The sequence below is a fragment of the Palaemon carinicauda genome, chromosome 22 (genome assembly GCF_036898095.1).
Source record: "Palaemon carinicauda isolate YSFRI2023 chromosome 22, ASM3689809v2, whole genome shotgun sequence".
Lineage (NCBI taxonomy): Eukaryota > Metazoa > Arthropoda > Malacostraca > Decapoda > Palaemonidae > Palaemon > Palaemon carinicauda.
This window is the reverse complement of record NC_090746.1, coordinates 72,961,375-72,983,451: the sequence shown is the minus strand read 5'-3', so window position 1 is coordinate 72,983,451 and position 22,077 is coordinate 72,961,375. Positions and strand designations below refer to the sequence as shown.

Here is a 22,077-nt window from a genome sequence, read left to right as displayed (position 1 = left end):
CAGGGGAGGTAGAGATATTGTGAACGGGACGCGATATCCCTGACTGATTACGGAAATCGTACAGGAATCGGCCCCAAGTTGCTGCCACCCGTTTGCGCAACTTTGCAGGCATCCCCCCACTGGTGGACATGCAGGGGACTGCCCATCCTAGCGTTTGCAGCCTCGGCCACTCCCTCTAGGATTTTTCCCTCCCCTGGAGAACTTTTTGCCTTTCTTGTCCTTGACAGGAAAGGGCTTTGACACTGTTGTCTTTGCTGCTACAGCCGGTTTCGTTGTCTTGGACGGGCGAGGTTGTTGAGGTGCTGGAGGTTTATAGGGCTTTGATGTTAGAGCCTTATGTGGGAGAGAGTCCTGGTTGGACTTCCTCCACCTCTCAGCCGCCTGTTCCACGTCTTTAGGCTCAAACAAATTCCTCCCCAAGATGGAAGAATGTCTGAGCCTGCTGACCTCGGTGCTGGGGACCTTCCAGTGGAATCTCTCAGACACCGCATCTCAACGCTTCAAGATGGAATTAGCCCACAAATTCGAGACTTGGTGGGCTAGAAACTCGATGGTACGAGTGCCTGAAAGTAGGAAGGTCTCCAAGGCCTTCCTGGTACTCTCCTTGGACAGGTCCTCGGATCGTAACAGGATGCCGAGAGACCCTAGCCAGACGTCCAGCCACGATGTTGCCTGCATGGCACACTTCGCCACCTTCTCCTGGCTGAGGATCTCCGTAGCCAAGAAAGACACTTGCCGGTTGGAGTGTCTCTCTAGAGGGACCCCCCTGGTAAGCTCTTCCACAGAGTGGTGTAAGGGAAGAGCTAAACAAGACTCCTCCATGATCTCAAAGTACCTCCTCTGATGGACACAAGGAGGCGGGAGGAGTTTGTTGCCGGCGCTGGAACGGCTGGAGGAGGCAAGCTTGGAGAGCTGGCCCTCAACCTTATCTCTGGCACTCTTAACCCCTTGGGACCAAGGCAAAGCCGCGCTGGCCTTAGAGGGTTTTTATGTACCAAAGACCCGGTCCAAGACCGTGTCCTTGCCCTCTCGAGGGGGAATCTCAGGATCCGCGAACCCATTGAGATTCCTCATCAGGGTCAGAACCTGCCAGAACGCATGCTCTGACTCCTGTAGCTCTCCTCCTGAAGGGCTGGCAGCAAAGTCTCCTGTCGCCAAAGGCTCTTCTTGGGGGGACTCGTGGACGTTCTCCGCGGGTTTGCTGGCTCTGGTCTAATCCTCGAGGACGACTTTGGAACAGTCTTAGAGTCCTTCGACTCCCTCCAGGGAGGAATACAGGACTCCAACAGAGATGGTGGGAGGCTCTTCTCCACCCCTACCCGAGAAGACTTCTCTGCGCGAGGTGGGGTTTCTCCCATTGGTGCGATGGAACAACGCCTCACCTCACGTGAATCCCCTGAGGACGGGAAATCCCCGTCCGAAGGGGAGGGAGAGAAAATCTGAGGGGGGAGGGAGCCTTCCTCAAAGACTTCCGAGGAGCCAGCTTAGCCCTTGAAGAAGTTACCACGTCATCTACTCCTCTCTTCCTCTTCAGGGGAGTCGAAACTGCCACTGATTAGTGGCCCAGCTCAGAAAAAGCAGGCTTAAAGGCCTGCATGACCACTCAGACAAGGGACCCAAACCAGGGCTGCTTACCGACAGCAGCGCTGTCAGAGACTCCCTCTGGAGGGAAGGGGATCGTTCGATCCCTAGGAGTAGAAACAAAAACAGGGTCTGCCTGAAAGGAAGAAGATGAAGGAAAGTTCCTGGACCTATCTGGAGTTCTCCCTCCCTTCGGCGAGCGCACTGTTCTGCGCTTGCGGGGAGGAGGAGGAGGAGGAGGACACGATGACGATGACCTGGTCGCACGTTGTCCTGCAGCCTCACGCATGGGATCGCGCTGGGGGTTGCGCTGGCGCTCGGGCGATGGGATTTTGCCTGGATCGCGCGCGGGCGAGAAATGGCGCGCGAGCAAGAAATGGCACACATGCGAGGTCGCGCGTTGGCGAGCGATGGCGCGCACGCGAAGGAGCACGTAGGCGATCCATGGCGCGCAGGGGCGCGTTCTGGAGAATGCAGAGGGCTGGATAAGCGTTCGCGCACGCGGAGGCGATTGCTCGCGCGCGCGTGGACGCGCAAGATCCCGAAGAACCCGTGAGGGAGATAACGTTGGGGGCGTGCGCAGGGGATATATCCCTTGCGCAGAGGGCGCACACGGGCGCGCGATGGCGCATAGGTGAAGGATGGCGAGCAGGCGGGTTCCGGTGGCGCGTCGGCATTTTACGGCGTGTTGGAGAGCGCTGGCGAGCAGGGGAAGAAGATATCTTCCCTCTTGCGCCCAGATCCAAAGATCGTGGGCGCGCAGGAGATCGTGGGCGCGCAGGAGATCGTTGGCGCGCAGTAGATCGTGGGCACGCAGTGGCGCGCTGGCGAGCAGGTGAGCGCTGGCGCGCAGGTGAGCGCTGGCGCGCAGGTGAGCGCTGGCGCGTTGATTCTGGAACTGCAGCTGGTGATCGCTGGCGCATTGACTTTGGAAATGCAGCTGGTGATCGCTGGCACGTGGTCTCAGGGACAGCAGCTGGAGAGCGCTTGCACGCAATTGCGCGCTGGCGCGCAGGGGATACCTGCCGCTTAAGGGACTTTGACACAATGTGTGAAAGTCCCTTTTGCCCCGAAGAGACCGTTGCCCGTTTAAAATCAGGATTCGTGGGCACCCACTGTGCATCAGCGGCCAGGAACGGCGACGGCAGGTCAGCAGGTCTGGCAGGTGAAGGAGATCGCGAATGATCTGCGGAGAAGTCCAGGGATGTAGCTGGAACGGTCGGTGAACGACGGCGAGGTTCCTCTGCGGGGGACTGCGACGATGATGAACCAAAGAGGCGCCTCCTAACACCGTTGTGAGGTGAAGGAAGGCCTCTACGGCGAAGGGGAGCTTTATGCCTTATACGCCCTCTGGGGGCCATGGGGTCAGCGGGCTGACCATCAACAGTCCTCTGAAGAGGAGTCTCTGTTAGTGAACTCCCCCAAGGGGGAGAATCACCTGCAGGAGAGACCGTTGGACTTGGTTCCTCCCTCGAAGGATGGTCGGAGGGGGGAACTAAGCCTTCAGCTACATCAGCAACTTCAGGAGCAGAGGTTTGAAACAACTCATCAGAAGCCTCTGCCACAACAACGTCGACGATAGACAGAGTATCAACCTCTGCTAAAGTCGGCGACTGTTTGACAGCTGCTCCTAACCTGATTATGTCAAACAGGGCTTCCTTGGAGGGCGAGCCCTGAAGCCCCAAGGAAGCCCAAAGCTGTAACAGATCATTATTAGACACATTTACATTAGATGATAAATTTAAATCCTCCACCGGGGGAGGAGGAGCAGCTACCTCGCTATGGGAGGCAACTCCCTCTCCCAAACCCCGAGATCGGTCAACAGAAATGCGGCCTACGCTACCACTCGACGGCTTCTCGGAAGAAACCGATCGAGTGGGAGCTTTGGAGGAGGTTTGGGCTACGGAGGAAGAGTCCTTGGGATTTTCTCTCTTCAAGGAAACCCTTGAAAGAGAAATATCCCGCCTGGACTACTTCTTCCGGCGCCGGGAAAACCTCTCCTACTGGGAGGTAGACCACTCCCTGCACTTACCACATACATTATCTCTATCACACCGTTGGCCCCTACAGTAAGGACATAAGGTGTGTGGGTCCGTTTCGACAGCCGACATATAAGTTCCACAAGGGCGGTCAGGTAAATCGGGACACTTTCGCATCGCAGAGGCCAACTTCACAAACACTGTCAAAAAGGAAAAGCAAACAAAAGATTAATAATGGCTGTCAGTGTAGGCGAGGGTGACGAGAGCAAAGTGAACTCAGCACAGGTGTGTGTGAGGGGGGGGGGGGGGTAGCAAGCTACCCTCCCTAACCCTCGCTAACTAGCTGTGGGGTAGTAAACCCTCATTAAAATTCTAATGGCTCGTCATTTCAGCTACGCCGAAAGTAATTACCCATATTAAATAGCGTGGTTCGTATTTCAGTTACGAAACAAATGACATTTAGCAATTTCCTATTTAATCAATAAAGTTCATTAGAAGTACTACACACCAATAGACGATCTGTTGAAAGATAGTTCTCTCTAAAGTAGCCTTAGCTTTCCCAAATTATAGGGTAGGTGGTCCTACTTCAACAATCTTTTAAATCTATTGGAAAAACATGTTATACTTTCTTATCTATACCTAAAACTTTGTATTGGCCTCCCATTAGCAAATCAAGAAATTTTATTTGAATATTTAGCAAAAATAAGTTTGAGCACTGTACTGTATGTATATACAGTAAAGTTATCCTCAAAATTAAAATGACATATGTTTAAAGTAATTTGTATTATTCCTAACTATACAAATCTGAGTCCATTAATAGTATGTCTTCTGCAAATCTGTATTTGGCTGTTAAAATCTTAATAAGGTGACAGTACAGTAGTTACTGTCACTTGGCAGGGAAGCCAAGCCTACATGACAAGCTTCTACATTGACCTTCAGCCTAGGAAGTGCATAGTGGGTGAGACAGGATGTGAGACTTGAATGGCTAATGTATGTAGTTGGGAAAAAAAAGACAAAACACTTTTAAAATTTGTGATTTGTTAGGACACGAATGCAAACCTTAGTCCTTTAATAGGATATCAATCCTAAAGAGGGAGAAAGTCTCTACAACCAAACCGGCTAGTTTACTATCACGGAAAATGTCTAATCATTTTGGTCCTGAAAAGCAGCATAAGTGATCAACTCCTGTCAACCTCCAAACAACCTAGTCATGATGATGTGCCATGATTTAGGCTAGGTTATTAATAGGAATTAGTAGATTGACAAGGGAAACCTACATCCATGTGGAGGATATGTCACCAGAATGTAAGGTCATCGTCTGAGAGGATGAGGGAAAAACCTCTAAACCAAACTTACTTGCTCCTCTACATCTATTATCCAATCCTGTGAATAACTCAAGGGGTAGAAAGAAAGGATAGAAGTGCCAGTCGTTCTACCTTTCATTCTAGACTTACACCACGACTGCTCTTTTACACGTTTGCTACACAATCTGTTGAGCCAAAAATAACATTATCCATGGATCTGTTGATACTCCTGTAGGTAATGGGCCGAGACAGTTCTGTTGGTACCCGACTCCAGAATTCACAAATTGCACCTGACTGGTTCTTCCTGAGAGCTGGGATCAATATAATATGCTTGATGTCCCTTGATGTCATCGCCAGCCGGAGGAGGACGTCTGAATGTCCCATGAAACCAGAAAGAAAGTTTTCCAGAATTTTTTCTCTTATTTCCTCCTTCACTGTAAATGTGGTAGTTTCCTCCCAGGACAAAGGCAACCCAACCTGGTCCCAACTAGACCCTTTTTGTAAGGTAGATATGAGGTGAAGTCGTGAAAGATTGTGTTCTAAGTCAAGACCATGAACTGTTGAAACAAAGTGATGGAGATCTTCTATCCTCCACAATGACTTGTGGAAGAAGCCAAACTCTACCATTTCCTACTGTCTTCATCAAGGCTAGTCTAGTAGAGGATGGTCTCTACGTTTGAAATCTTATCTGCCATTCACTACTTGGGTTTGAGCGGAATCGCTTAAGAGCCCTGCAAACTTGTGAGCTCCCAAGAAGCTCCTTATGAATACAGATGATTTTCATGAAGAGTACAGGCCTAGGTAAGAGTTGAAAACTTTTTCACTGCAAAGATTGAGGAGCTTCCCTGACGGAGGCAGAAAGAAACAGTTGGTCCACCCACCATTAGCATGTGACCCTTTGGAGATATCAGGGTCATACTAAGCCTCAATGTTGTCTACCAACTGCTAAGTACTGTAATCAGCAAAATGGGAAAATGGATGGGGAAAAGAGTAAATGTCTCAAATTCCCCGAAATGTTGGAAGTTGTCCTTGGACACTGCCAATGAAATGGGACTGGGGAATATTGGATGTTTCTTGTTCAGCTGAACAGCGAGATGGTCTTGTCACAATTGACCCTCAAACATAGTCCTTGTCAACTGAGTACTGTATGTTGGCTTGAACAGTCTTCCTGCCTAGATTAAACTTTAGCCAACACCTCTACCATGTTGACCAATTACCAAGAGTGCACTGGCTTGGTAAAGATCTGTGAAATGAGCCCCTTATTGACAGCTTTAAAAATTAATCAAAATTCTCCCCTTGTGTATTTATAGATGAAGTTAAAAAGAAAATAGATGAAGTTATCAATATGTCCTGAGGCCATGGCAACCAATGTATATAAGGCTATGTATGTGTTGATTGCTTTAAAACTATACAGTAATACCTTGACATATGAGCGCTCCAACATAGGAGCATTTGGAGATACGAGCAAGCCGATGAGCAAATTTTTGCATGGAGATACGAGCACAAACTTGTACGAACACGCTTACAGACGCTTATGCTATGGAGCAGAGCGCTTAGGAGTGTTCTACTCCCACATCACTCATTCTTTTCATATGATCATCGACTTTAGTAATATCCCATTGTCGTTCATCAATGCTACTTTGGAGAGTTTGTAATGTAGCAACACTTTATAAGTTATCGTTAGGCTTTGAAAAGTAGGTGCATACATTTCACGGATCATGTTCCCTAGATGAATAGGATACTTAGGTAGGCAGGCTTTGAAAGCAGGTGCATTTTATTCATGGATCGTGTCCCTGAAATGAATAGGATGTTCAGGTGAGCAGGCTTTAAAGGCAGGTGCCTTTTTTTTTCCTGGATCATGTCCCCGAGATGGATAGGAAATTCAGGTGGGCAGGCTTTAAAAGCAGGTGCATTTTTTCATGGATCATGTCCCCGAGATGGATAGGATACTCAGGTAGGCACCCCATGCATCCTTGGATACATCTCCCGTTGCAGATTCTTCGTAAGTGAAGTTTGAGTGAAATTCAACATTGAATCTGCCCATAATCCTGGTGAAATCCCTGATTTAAGAGCCTCCATGGAATTGGTTCTCCAACGACAAAGGAAGATTCATTAAACATTGCTGTCCAGTAAGAAGTACTTTGTCGTGCAGGAGCAACTGCGTTCAATGGGTTATCAGCATACTTCATTCCTCTATATTTGTCTAGCCATGTAGCTAGGTTAATGATAGAAAAATTCTCATATTGTGACCCAAGGGCCATTTGACAGTGCTGGGAACATAGTCTGTAGTGTCCAGCAGCACGTATGAGCTCAGTGTTATGTTCTGTGGACATGGCTTCCCCACCACCAACTCCTGCTACCTCGTAAAGTTTTAACAGCCGTATCAAACTACCATACGTAATAGGACAAACTAAGACACCATAAGCTAGTTAAGATTATTAGCCCCAATCAGCAACCTTGAAAAAGACATAAGCTAAACCCATATTATGGTAATTCAATCAATAGCACACAACTCGAAAGTACAGTAAAGTAAGCATCAATAGCCCACAGCCTCAAAATGGTAAGCTACTACAGTAAAATTCTCACCAAGGATAAACTGAGTCTCTGCAACCTCAGCAATAAAACCAATAACTTGCAACCTCAGCACCAAGTACTGTACTGCAACAGCTTGTGATCTCTGGCTGTACAAATTGTAAGTACTTGCTACCTCAGCCCTAAAAATATTTACGATCTGCAACCAAAGTGATATGAATTGTGACTACCTACAGTACAAAGTTCAACAACATAAAGCCTCAGTAATTACAAACAGCAACAGCCTACAATCTAAGCAATACAAACCGGAATAGCCTTTAACCTCAGCAAAAAATTACCACCAGTACAAATTGCTACAGCTTGCAACCTCAACATGACAAATTCGGAGATAATTTGTATTTTTCCTAACTATACAAACCTTAGCTATTTAATATGGGTAATTACTTTCGGCGTAGCTGAAAGGACGAGCCATTAGAAATTTAAAGAGGGTTTACTACCCCACCGCGTTAGCGGGGGGTAGGGAGGGTAGCCTGCTACCCTCCCCCCTCACACACGTGTGTGCTGAGCTCACTTTGCTTAGAGGTAGGACTTCACGGGGGATAGGGCTGGCAGGAAAGTTTGATTAAATAGCTAAGGATTGTATAGTTAGGAAAAATACAAATTATCTCCGAATTTGTCATTTGTTCTGTAACTGAAATACAAACCACGCTATTTAATATGGGTGACTCAACCCTTAGGAAGGGTGGAAAAGTCCCAGCCATACTGGCTTTTGGCTTTTGCCCGGGGACTCATATCTATGTGTGTCAGCACTCAACAATAAAGAGTTAATGTACAGAGAAGAAAAGGTTTTTTTACGTTTATATATCGTTTCCCCAGTATGTTTTCCTCACCCAATGGGTCCCCCATTATCGTAGGATATAGATGTATATATATATTTCTGAAACTATTCATTTGTGACGGGAACAAGTGTCATTTTCGAAGAGCGTAATTTTTTCTAAGAAAAAGTAGTTTTTTTCCTAGGTTACATTGCCCTGTAATACACTACAATAAAACCGGTTGGGTTAGTTTGGTTTGTTAAGTTCTGTGGCCTTTTACAAATCTCGAAAGAGTTAAATAATCATGTTTTGTCCTGTTTTCACACTCAAAGTACAAGGTGTCCGTCAGGAGTGAGGGGGGGGGGCACAACAGTAGAACAGCTTATTTGCAGTGAAAATAAAGGTCAAATTTGATAAAAGCACACTACTTACTGTAGAAAAAGCTGTTTTTCCTGTTAGAAATGTTGCCCCATGTTGTTCTATAGTTTTACCAGAAAACCTAGTTGGTTAAAATTTGACAAAAATTGGTGAAAATTTCCAAAAGAAACATTGGTTATAATTTTAACAAAACCTAATCTAAGGGTTAGGACTTTGTCCCTATCCTCTCATATATAACCATTTTAAAAGTACAGTAGCACTAAAATAGTAGTATAGGCTAAACTATATGTACCTAATATTCTAATGATACCTCCAAAGAATTTCTTTATATCTCATTTAAATCACATTAAACTGCAAACTACGTAAAGAATGTGTTGGCACATTATCGACAAATTCAACTAAACAAGAATGACCATCAGTTATTTAGACCCACGCTAGGCTATAGTTACGATATGCTAAATTATATTTTTTATCGCCTACTAGAACAAATTAACACTATCATAAGAAACATACACTGCCTTCTCGAACATTAATAATAAATAGCAATCTATTTATCTTACCAAAATTTGAGTATATAACGAGTGTGGGATACTTCCTTCCCTTTGCCCGTCATCCCTAAGAAACCAGGCAAAAACAGAAAAACAAAATTCAACTAATTGCGGTAACGGTTACCTGCAACCCCTTCTCATTCCACCAGCCAATCCGAAGCTACCAAGAAGTGGTTACCCTTGGCTGTTGTTGTAATGGTGCTAATGGATTCTTACCATTATTTTTGACTTGGAAATTTAAACGGATATTGATAACTATTATTTTAAAAGTAGAGATTACCTACATACAGGATAATTCATAATAAGTAGGCATTAGTAAATTATTGCACATGTTAAAAAATAAACAATTTCAGCAAAGTCTACAGATATTAAACAAAAAAAAGTAAAAAAAAAATACTAACCAGTAGCCACTAGGTTAAGAGGACTTTTTACGGACTATATTGGGACCTTAATAATATTGTTTATAAAGAAAACTATTCTGATCGACATATTTCGATCAATTTCCTTTAGCGAATTAAGTTATGGTCAAAATAGTGTTCAATCAAATCACCCAACCTTCTTTTTTTTCTACATTCGTCAGCACTAATCAATATGAAAAGCAGAAATTACTCTGAAATTTTATATTTTCTGTCCTTCCATTAGAATTAATGCACAATGAGAATAACTGCGATTGGAGGTTCATTATTGTATCTTGGTAACTCATAAACTCAAGAAAAACTATTTCTTTCCTTTATTTACATTTTCAAAATCTGATATATTTTGTATGAAATTAAATAAAATGTTAAGAAATAAATGTAGTTTTTTTTTTAATTTAGTTACCGTTAACTTTAAGGAAGGTTTTCTTTAAGTACCATTACATTTTGAACAGTAACTACAATATTTTAAACAGCCTCTGCTAGAAATGTTTTTAAAATTACTTAAATGTAACTCTGCATAATTAAACCTCATATGAATAATTGAAGCGGTCCTATATGTTTCTACTCATATTCTTATTGCATACACTTTTTGTATGTGGTGTTAATTTATGGTACTATATCTTGTCACTTTGTTATAACAGGCTTTCAGACCATGCATTCTTTGAAAGAAAACTTAATTTTTGAAAAAAAAGGAATAACTATATGAATATACAGTAAAGTAATTATAGTCTAAACTATTTCTATATTACAATCTTAACTTTATAAAAACCTCAAAAATCTTTTTGTGTTCTAAAAAGTTATGTAAAATAAACGTTTATCATTTTACTTGTCCTACCATACAAAAATTACCACCGAGAGAGAGAGAGAGAGAGAGAGAGAGAGAGAGAGAGAGAGAGAGAGAGAGAGAGAGAGAGAGAGAGAGAGAGAGAGAGAGAGAGAGAGAAATTTTCAATGCTACCATAAGTAGCCTAATGTGCTTAAATGGTTACAATATCACAATAGCAAATTGTTTAATAAGAAAAAATATCCTAAAGTACTTTATGAAAGAATCAATTTCTAACATTCTTCGTGACTAAATTTATTTTAAGTATCAGCATTGAATGCCGAAAGTCCTTCAAAATCACCACACCAATAAGTTGAAAATAATGACTGACAACAGGATACAGCACAGTACACTGAAAAAAACTTTCACTTCCCTGCTAGGAATCGTCTGATTTTCATTAACGAGACCATCAAGTCATTTCACTTCCCTGCTAGGAATCGTCTGATTTTCATTAACGAGACCATCAAGTCATTTCACTTCCCTGCTAGGAATCGTCTGATTTTCATTAACGAGACCATCAAGTCACATTTCTAAGGAGTGAAAATCAAAGAGATTGGACAGCTGGGTTCGAAAAAAAAAAACGTAAAAAACCATGTGATTTCAAAAACTGAAAAAGCTTACTTAACTTGTTAGATAATAACACCTTATTAATAAAAATTTATCCTGTCCATACTTATTGGCTGGATATAGTAAGGATGTCCTCACCAGACCTCTTATACTTTTTCACACTTCATTTATTACCTTTTTTTGGTAGGAAAATGTATTAGCCAACAGCTAAGTCTAAACCACCATTATGTTTATAATTATTATTATTACTAGTTAAGCTACAACCCCAATTGGAACAGCAAGATGCTATGAGCCTAAGGGCTCCAACAGGGAAAAATAGCTGTGAGGAAAGGAAATAAAGTACAAGAGAAGCAATGAACCATTAAAATAGAACAATTAAAGAACAGAAAATTAGAATTAATTTTTCATATAAAACTATCAAAAGATACTTATATCAGCCTGTTCAACATGAAATCATTCGCTGAAAGTTTGAACTTTTGAAGTTCCACCGATTCAACTACCAACCTGATTACTGATATCATTCTATATTTCAGTCACAGTTGGACTAAAACGTCTTGAATACTGTGTAGTATTGAGCCTTATGATGGAGAAGGCTTGACTATTAGAATTAACTGCATACTTAGTATTATGAACAGGATGGTAGCCTACTGTCCAGGAAGATCTCAATGTAAGGGATGTAATCAGGGAGCTCACAGAGATTTGTATTACATCTCAAGTACAAAAGGTTTGATGGCTAACGTCATCCGCTAGTGTGATGGGGACCTCCGAATGGTCATTCTTAAGTTATGCCGTTGGTGCACTGAGTAGGGGGTCCAGCTTGAACTACCCCCTAAACAGGTTTAAATTACATTCTGGAGTACATCAATCAAACCTGTGATAAAAGTTTTGTTTTTGCACTGTGATTACAGATGTGCCTTTCTTTAATGGTGCAATCACATTTAAATCACAATTTGAGTACATCAATGAAAATTTTTGGAAATATACCTTAGGGATTCCTGATGAAGGATCAGTAATTCCTGTGTCAAATTTGGTACAAAATTCATTTAAGAACAACCTAAAGAGGGGGCATTTAAAACGCGTCTTAGGTACATTAAACGGATTTTGAGCGAAGCGAAAAATCTATTTTTGGGTGAGATAGCCATGGCGTCCTGATGGAAGGTTCCTGTTTGGTAGCTTCCTTGGATATAAGACTACTAAGATATTCCCAGAGAATTTAACCACAGGTTATCACAGAATTCTAACTTCTGGAGCGAGTATCTCAAAGGTTTCCCTTTAAGACATCGTAATACAACAGGGGACACGCATGTCTGGTCGTGCCACATAGCTATCTCCACCCCGAACAGGGTTAACGCTTCGGTGTGTAAGGGCTGAGAATAGCTGGGAGCCGTTCCACAGCTAATCTCACTCGTGGCTACTACTGATACTCGAGACGTAAACAAACGGACGCCATTGCTCTAATGACGTCACGAGCGTCTTTATCCTGGCGCCAGTTGCTGCCCATCACCATGATACAATTGTGTAGGGTGGGAACAAACTGACGAAGTAGTAGGGAGGGTCCATCAGGACGCCATGGCTATCTCACCCAAAAATAGATTTTTCGCTTCGCTCAAAATCCGTTTTTTGGGCTCAAGCCATGGCGTCCTGATGGAAGAGTACCAGAGAATCAATGTATCGTGGTAGATTTTCCCCCAGAGTTAAGTGCCTAGGCATTGACAAAATAGCAAAGTAATCTTAGGTAAGAACCATAGGAACGAAGTATCCTGCCCCCCATTGGTAGGAAGTTCCCATGGGCTATGCCGACGTCAAAGTGGTATTGAAGGGCTATTCATCTTGACAGAAGAGCTTTTTAAGAGCTTAGAGATGAAGCAGAATGTTTGATATTTGTATAGGAACATTCTGAGTAGGTCAGTGGTGGTTGGGCACTGTGTGTAGGGTTCATCTCCTGATTATCAGAAGTAAGTATTCGAGTAGGAACCTTACTGAGACAAGGTGAATATAATTTAAGAATAAACATCTTAAATTCTTCATGACCATAAGAAAGGAGGAATAAATAAAACTATGACAGTATGTATTTCATAGTAAGTAGGAGCTGAAAGAGACGCACAAGTAATAAAATAGAAATTTTATTTCACAATGCAGAAAATAAATAATTTTACAGCAAAAGGTAAAGTTCATTTACAGTAATAATAATGTACATAGAAATAAAGGCTTGCTCTTGAATCTGAAAGGGAATTTCAGGATTAGTAGGTACTCGTTCTCGAGGAACGCAAGTCTTTAAATAACACATCATGCTCAAGGCATGCGGCACTTGTGTAACACTATGACATTCCACCTGGGATAAGAACAGTTATAAAAGCACTAAGTGTTTTTAGACATCACTATGAATCACTCGAGGGTCAACATAGGCACCCGAAGAGTTAGAGTCCCAAGTAACTCACTGTTCTACGCAGAGTCAGGTGCAGGTTTCATAACACTACCTGCGGCTACCACAAAATGTTTGATTTCGTGCACTTGTTTCGCATAATGTTTAAAGAAAACTCGCGAGGACTTCCAGCCCGTAAAGTTCTTAAGGCTCTCGAAGTCCATGCTCTGAAAGAAGTTCAGAGAAGATGCCACTTTTCTAGGATCATGACCAGCGGGTGTACTGTTCGGATCCGCTCTGCGAATGAAGTAGGTGATTTTCGCTCTTAATTGTTTCAGTGACAGGTCGCTGCCCGATGTTTCTCCTTTGAAGAGTTGGCCTCCACCAAAGTTTGAAGTTCTGCGAAGATAGACCTTGAGACTCTCTACTGGACATAGAGAGACATCCTCCTTCAGGGGGCATATTCTCCAAGGGCCCCATCTTTTGGTGGGTAATTCATTTTTGGCGAGAAACGTCGGATCGGGGGAGAGGGTCACTTCTCCTGAATCAGCAAACAGGATGTGTCCCTCTTCTCTTGATAATGCCACTATTTCGCTGACTCGAGCTCCCGAGGCGAGAGCAAATAAAAATATAACTTTCTGAGTCAGATCCTTGAGGGGGCATGAATCATTGTCCAAGTTGGAGGCGAAATGGAGCACCTTGTCTAGTGACCAGGAGATCGGTTTCGGAGGGGGTGCTGGGCGTAGGCGAGCACATGCTTTCGGCAGTTTGTTAAAGATGTCGTTGGACAGATCAATTTGGAAAGCATATAGAATTGGTCTAGTCAAAGCCGATTTGCAAGTTGAGATCGTATTGGCTGCTAATCCTTGTCCATGAAGGTGAATGAAGAAGGACATACAGAAATCAATGGTGATTTCTTTAGGATTTTTTGCTTTAACAAAGGAGACCCATTTCCTCCAGGATGATTCGTATTGCCGTCTCGTGGATTCGGTCTTGTATTCCTCTAGGAAGTCCAGACTTTTCTTCGAGATCCCAAACCTCTTCTTTGCGGCAAGGGAGAGAAAATCATGAGATGAAGGTCCTTGATTTTCGATGATGAAGCGAAGACAGTCGACTTCTGTACTTGTTGGGAGAGAACTGGGCCCGGGAGAGGGATCAGCTTGGGCTGCAGCTCCAGGACCAGGGGGTACCAGTTGCTCCGGGGCCACTTGGGAGCCACTAGGGCCGCTGTCCCTTTGAAGGTTCTCAGTTTGGAGAGGACTTTCAACAGAAGGTTGGTGGGAGGGAACAGGTATATCTTCGACCATCTGTTCCAGTCCAGTGACATGGCGTCCACCGCTTCTGCTTTGGGGTCCTCGTACGGGGCTACGTACAGAGGAAGTTGATTGTTGTCGCTCGTTGCAAAGAGATCTATCTGAAGTTCTGGGACTTGATTGGAGATGAAGGAGAATGATCTTGCGTCTAGAGACCATTCCGACTCTATCGGGTTTGTCCGAGATAGAGCATCCGCTGTCACGTTGCGGAATCCTTGTAGGTGAACTGCAGACAGGTGCCACTTCTTCTTCTCCGCCAGACGGAAGATTGGGAGAAGCACCTGATTTATCTGGGGCGATCTTGAGCCCTGGCGATTGAGACAACGAACTACCACCGAGTTGTCTAGGGTTAGACGGATGTGGATCGAGGGTGGCGGGGATAACTTCTTCAGAGTAAGAAGGACCGCCATGGCCTCCAAGATGTTTATGTGGAACGTCTTGAATAGTGGAGACCAGGTCCCTTGAGCTTGTTTCAGGTGGGAGTGACCTCCCCAGCCCTCCAGTGAGGCATCCGTGTGGATGTTGAGTGATGGAGGAGGGTGTTGGAGAGGAATGGACCTTTTCAGGGCCATTGCTTCCGACCACGGCTTTAGGAGGCGTCGAAGTCTGTTTGGAAGCCGTCTCTTGAGGTCTCTTCGAGCGATGGATGCCGATCGTCTCCAGACTCCCGCGGCATCCTTTAGCTGTGCACGAAGCACTGGGTTTGTCACTGAGGCGAATTGTAGAGAGCCTAGAACTCGTTCCTGCTGTCGTCTTGAAATGCGTTTGGATTTCAGTAGTCGCTTGACAGACCCTGCTATTTCCTTCCTTTTCTTCTGGGGGATGGAAAGGCGGTGTGACTGAAGATTCCAGTGGATTCCCAACCACTGAAACTTCTGAGCCGGAGAGAGGCGAGATTTCTTCTCGTTGATCTTGAATCCCAGGTGTTCTAGGTACTGGGTAACTTCGTCGCAAGACTTTGCACACTCTTCGGGCGAGGGAGCCCAGACTAGCCAGTCGTCGAGGTAGGCCATCACCTGGACGTCTCTTAGGCGGAGCTGTTGTACTATGGCATCCGCCAGCTTTGTGAAGATCCGAGGGGCCACATTGAGGCCGAATGGCATGGCCCTGAAGGCGTAGCTTTTCCTTTGGAGTCGAAATCCTAGGTAGGAGGAAGCGTGATGGTTCATTGGAATGTGCCAATAGGCATCCGCCAGGTCTATAGAGACCGTGTAGGAACCCTGAGGCAGAAGGGTCCTTATTTGTTGAAGCGTCAGCATTTTGAATTTGTTGTTCTCTATGAACTTGTTGAGGGGGGATAAGTCCAGAATGACTCTGAGTTTGTCTGAGTCCTTCTTGGGAACGCAAAACAGTCTCCCTTGGAACCTGGTGGACTTTACCTTCCTTATCACCTTCTTGTTCAAGAGGTCTAGAACATATTCTTCCAGAATGGGGGTTGATGGTTGAAAGAACCGCTGGAAGATTGGGGGTGGTTGCACCCAACTCCAGCCTAGACCGTTCTTGATGATGCTGTGTGCCCAAGGATCGAAGGTCCAACGATCCTGGAATTGGCGGAGTCTTCCTCCCACCGGAAGCACTTCATTGCTTCTGGTGTCCCGAGGACTTGTTGCCTCGGCCGCTAGCTCCCTTTCCTCCTCTACCTCTGGAGGGACGACGAGAGGCGTCTCTGCTTGCACCCCTGGACGAGCCTCTACCTCTGGCATGAAAGGTAGTGGATGACTGCTCAAAGGCAGGGGTGAAGACCGGTGACTGTGACAACACCGGTTGGGGGACCAACTGAAAGGTCTGTTGTGGTTGGGCAACCACTTGGGAGGTAGCGGGTCCCGGAAACTGACGTCGTTGTTGACGTTGCTGGGGTTTCGGCTTCTGAGGTTTCCTCTTAGGCTGAGGTCCATCGTCCTGAGAGGTTTTCCTTTTTCTGGACATGCCCCACTTGTGGAGAAGGTTCCTATTCTCCGTGGCGGCTCTGTCAGTTATTTCCTTGACAAGGTCAGAAGGAAACAGGTGCTTTCCCCAGATGTTGGAGGAAATCAGCCTCCGGGGTTCGTGTTTCACGGTGGCACCGACAAACACGAATTCACGACAGGCTCTACGAGCCTTTATGAAATGGTACAAGTCCTTCATTACCGTGAGTAAGTGGGATTTGGCCAGTACCATGTAGTGATCGGGTACCGCTGTGTCACAGGCCATTACTTCAAGTTGGACTTGATGAGAAAGCGAAGCTGCAAGCCTCTCCTTCGTGTCTTGTTCCCGGCGAAGGAGGTGGTCGTTGAGCTTGGGGAGGTCTTCATTAAACTGACGTCCGGCGACGTCAGGATCGAGCCTACCCACGACGAAAGTATGTTGGACATCTTTCCATTGCCTAGTGTCAGGGGGTGTCACGATGGAGAAGGGTCTGCACTCCTCCAGTGCAGGGCAGGGTTTCCCTTCTTCCGCCGCTTTAAGGCATGCAGCTAAGGCCTTTTCCAGAAATGGAAGAATCGCAGTGTCAGGTGCGACATAGGTAGGATGCTTCTTGCTCAAGGCAGGAAGCTTAGAGCAGGTAAAGCCCCTGCTCTTAAATGCGTTGGCTAGCATAGCTTGGGCCTTTGCGAGATCGAACACTATCTCTTCTTTAGGTTCGGTCTCTTCCTTCGAGGCAGGTTCAGCACGAAGCCGGACGTAACAGTCCGGGTAGGCCTCGAAGCTTGGGAAGAACTCCACGTCTTCCAACGGGACCGTGCCGATCTTGTCGCTAACAAAGATCCTGCCGGTTGCAATAACCATATGCTCTGCATACCTCCACGGGTTGGCATGAGAGCAAGCTGGGAGATCCTTGACCGAGATCTTCTTCGTGTCTTTGGATCCAATCATCGACCTGATGGACTCCTGGTTCTCCTTCAGTCTGTCGTCCATGACAGCTCTAATCAGTCGGATCAGTTCTTGGGTGGAAGAGGAAGGATCCGGGGTCGAGGAGGTAGACGGAAGGGACAATTCCGTCGGTGTAGGAGTAGGCGGAGGGATGGACGAGGGAGTAGCTCCAATCTCCGACTCGGTGTATTCCACCTTGTCTTCGTCCTCTTCGGCTCCTTGAGCCATAAGCGTCTTCTCCGTATCTTCCGAGACGTCGGAGATCCGTTCATCATCCTCAGAATCCAAACGGCACTCGTGCATGGACTGAGCCATGACCACATCAGGTTCCACTGAAATTTGGACAGTGGGGATTGCTTCCTTTGGAACCACTGAATCAGGGGAGACCTTAGGGAACAACAGGGACCTCAGTTCTTCGGTGGCCAGGTACGGTCCAGTAGCATTCCTCTGAAAACCACGCACCCACTTGCGCAGTTTCTCACGAGCAATGTCTCTAACCTCCGCTGAGGGAGGGTTATGGAAGGCCTCAACTAGATAGGCCTGGCAGACCGTACATTCCAGTGGATTCCAGAACTTCCAATCCCCTTTCTTGTCTGAGCAAGGGGCGTGAGTCCTGCACGCCGTATGTCCATAAAACTGGGAGCGTTTCACGGCACAGTATGCGAAATCGCACTTCATCTGCTCCTCCTGTGGAAGAAAGAGAAAATGAGTATGGGGGAGCCATAGGAGTGGCTCTTAAATTAAGTTAACATTAATCATTAATTTTAACTTAAGGAAGGTGTGATGCATAGAGAATGAAACAGTAAAGGAGACACGCTCCATGCATCTCGCCCGGCTGGTTACCATAGGCTGGTCCTGGGATAATCCAAATGACCTAGATCATTGGATATGGTTTCCTAGGATTCCCATTATAATGGAACTCCATGGAAAGCCAAGGACAAGGTTGGGATCGAATTCATTCGGTTCCCAGATAAGAGCCAGAAGGCCTCATTAAGGGTAATTGCTTCTGGCAACCAGCCGCGCTAAGATGCACATAGCATGCTGGAAATAGAAGAATGCAAAGAGACAGCATGATCACTAATAGAGCAGTACTAGGTACTGATCTTAGAAGCAAAGCAGCTTATCTATTTGCAAGGTAGGGCTATCTAGTCTTATGATAGCTAAAGAGAGGGGGTGCAAGTATTCTTGACGCCTCCGGGGCATCCGGCAGCCGCCGGCACGCCGGAGCTCGCTCCAGCATAGATTCTGGCATTAGAACAGACAATTTTCAAAGTCAGTTAGATACCAGGATGGCGGCCGCCGGCACAACGGCGGCACGCCGGCAGGGAGCGGCGGCTCCGGCAGCCGGAGGATGCCGGATTGGTGACGGGTAAGGATGGTACAGGTAGTATCGGGTTGCCGGCAGTATATGCCGGCACTCCGGAGATCGACCGGCAAGCGGACGAATAGATAGGAGTAGGAGGGCCGCCGGTAGTAGCCGGCGGCAGCCGGCAGTCCCTCGGTACACGGGGGGCTGGGGGCAAGGGTAGGGAAGTCACCAAGAGGGAGGCAGGTATTGCCGGCAGTAGAGGCGGCAAGAGACCGGCACCCGGATAGAGAGAGAGACAGGGGGAGGGGGGAAGGGATGTAGGAAGTACCGTCAGGGTTCCAGACATCCCTCCCCCTCCCTGAGGGGGTGTACCCATGATAGAGACAGGCTCTAGCATCCAAGCAGGGGTCACTAGGGACCGGGAGCAGGTAGCCCAAGGGAGGGCTAGGGAACACCCAAGAGGGGGGGGGGAGACTCCCCTATGCAGAGCTACACTAGTAACTAACCTTATAGGACACTATGAAGGTATATGTACCAGAGCGGACAGCACAGGGAAGCTCGGGTAGCCCTACTCTTCCACCCTAAGGAGGAATTGTAGGACAGGGGACAGATGAGTATAAACTAACCTAAGCATAGGCTAGGCTATACAAGAGATAGGTGGGGAGGGAGAAGAAAGGGGTCTTCCCAGGAAGGGTTTCTGTACCAGAGCGGCCACAAAGGGAAGGGAGGACACTCCCTAACCTAAGATTAGGCCGATCAGCTAAAAACGGTGCAAGAGTACAGTTTCAGCATGGAACAGAGAAACCTTCCTAACCTGGCCTAGATCAGGGCTAAAAGTCCTGAACTAGGCAAGGAAGAAGACATATCGCTATCGCAGGAAAGTCGTAGACTATCCTAGCCATAGAGGTAGGCTAGCCTAACCTCACTCTCAGACGCAATCCTAAAGGGGGTTCATTCCTTTAGGGAGGACTGAGAGGCGATATAATACTCTATTAGACAATAAATCCCTTTACTCAGAAAAGGGATCAAGGCTAAATAGAGGGAGTGCCAAGGCAGGGGATGAAGGAAGCATATAGGGGTCCTAAGGTTAGGTTAGGCTAGAAAGAATCACTGACTAGCCTATCCCCTATATGGTCCCTGAAGGCGAAAACATTTGCATCACTAGTCAAAAGTATTGTAAAATAATAATGCCACTATCTTCATAACTTAGTCTAGGATCACTGATAAATCATGCATGAACACTTGTATATAGGCTCCTGGCCTGGGGGCTATAGTAGCCGACTGGTAAGAGGTCAATCGATGACCGATAAAAAGCGTCTAACACGATATAAAAGTTCCTAGCTATGAAGACTAAATAAACTAATGTATTCGATTAGTATATAATGCCGGAAGCGTTGTTGTGGCTAACTAAATAAGACATGCAAAACAACAACGACGCCATAAAATGGCGGGTCCGGTAGAGGCACAGCTCCGCCACAAAACATCAATTATTTCGCGAAATAATATTTACTTTACGGCCAGAGCTTAATTAAACAATACTGGAACCTTGTACTCAACTTTCCAGAAGAAGGCGAGGCTGAAGGTAACGACATAGCGAAGATGCAAAACGATAAAGTTCACACAAGGGAAAATCCGTCTCAGTAGGGCAGCTACTAACAAAAGGATGAAGACGCTCGTGACGTCATTAGAGCAATGGCGTCCGTTTGTTTACGTCTCGAGTATCAGTAGTAGCCACGAGTGAGATTAGCTGTGGAACGGCTCCCAGCTATTCTCAGCCCTTACACACCGAAGCGTTAACCCTGTTCGGGGTGGAGATAGCTATGTGGCACGACCAGACATGCGTGTCCCCTGTTGTATTACGATGTCTTAAAGGGAAACCTTTGAGATACTCGCTCCAGAAGTTAGAATTCTGTGATAACCTGTGGTTAAATTCTCTGGGAATATCTTAGTAGTCTTATACCCAAGGAAGCTACCAAACAGGAACCTTCCATCAGGACGCCATGGCTTGAGCCCAAAAATTAAACTTTGTAGAAATATTCTTTAGACCTTTCTGATATAGGTTCATAAGTTTAAAAAAATTAAATTTGGTGCAAAAAGCATTTAAAAACAGCCTAAAGAGGATGTTATTATTAGCACATTGAAAAGCCCTATATTCACTTTCTTTAGGCCTATATTATCACTCACGTCTTCTCCACATGTGCCACACCACTCTATTGTGAGCTCTTCTTTTTATCTTCTAACTACTGTTGTTTCGATGAATATATAACTGATACAGTTTTAGAATGATTGTACTAATTGTGCATTTTCTTTTTAGGGGCTCATTATCATAAAAATTAGTTACATAATACCAGTATAGTGGCAACTTTGCTTTGTATGGAAGTTAGCCAATTAAGAACAGTCGAAACTGGTAAGTTTATATTATTGACTTGGGCAAAGTAATAGAACACAAATTTTGTAATGTTTTGTAATTAAGTTTAAATTTTGATAACCTACGATCATATTGCAATCTTTAGTGAGTTTATGGGGTTATTTCAAAACTTAAGAATCTTTCTTCGAGTGTCTCCAAATTGAGAGCTGAGTGTTTTTAGACATTACTTGATTATTACAGGAAATGAAATTAAAATGTCTTTCTTGAGCTATTTATTTTCCCATGAAAATTAATCAATGTAACTGCTACTGTATAAATAGAACATGTTGTAGCTTATAAACAAGCCCTTTATATTTCAGATAGTGTACTATGGAGTCATCTGATCCTGCTAACAATGCTGCTCCTGGTTCCAGGCATGACAGGCGTTGCATTCTCCATGCTGGGAAGCCCTCAGAGAAGAAACAACGTTGTGATGTTTTACCCTTCTATGAAAAGAACTGGATTACTGTGCAAGCCGCAGCTGAGAAGAGGCATGCAAAACCCCAATTTCAGAAATCAGTTTATTATAACCTGGTTGTCAACTTGCCTGAGAGCCCAGAGGAGAATGATGTTATCATGTACAGTATCTTGCTACCAGAAATTCATAGCTGTTACATCCACAACGTCAGCTCCTGGAGATACACCATCTGACACTAGTGACAGTAATTTGGTGCATTTAAGTTCCAATGCAAGGGTAGATGACGATGCTGAACCCTCATCAGCTGGAATTCTTCCAGTCACTTGTCTTTTTTGTAATCAAAAGAGAAAGAAAAATAGGTGGGGCTATTGAACTTTTAGGATTGTGTGAAATATTAGAAACAGGACAGAGGATTCAAAAGGCTGCTGAACTACAGGATACAGCTATCCTTTCAAAAGTTGTTGGTGTAAAATGA

At 45.2% G+C, this 22,077-nt stretch overlaps 1 long non-coding RNA gene across 4 annotated transcripts in view; it reads right to left on the bottom strand.

The window, feature by feature from the left end:
- The window catches only part of LOC137616131 (uncharacterized), a 197,979-nt gene that overhangs the window by 49,160 nt on the left and 126,742 nt on the right, over nt 1-22,077 (bottom strand). The window contains exon 1 of one of the 4 annotated variants that reach the window (XR_011039286.1): nt 9,262-9,307. The exons of 2 other annotated variants lie outside the window; for them this stretch is intronic. This is a non-coding gene — a long non-coding RNA (uncharacterized lncRNA). Of the gene's footprint in view, nt 1-8,643; nt 8,668-9,261; nt 9,308-22,077 lie in introns of those variants that run through there. One more of the 4 variants, XR_011039287.1, reaches the window with a different exon arrangement.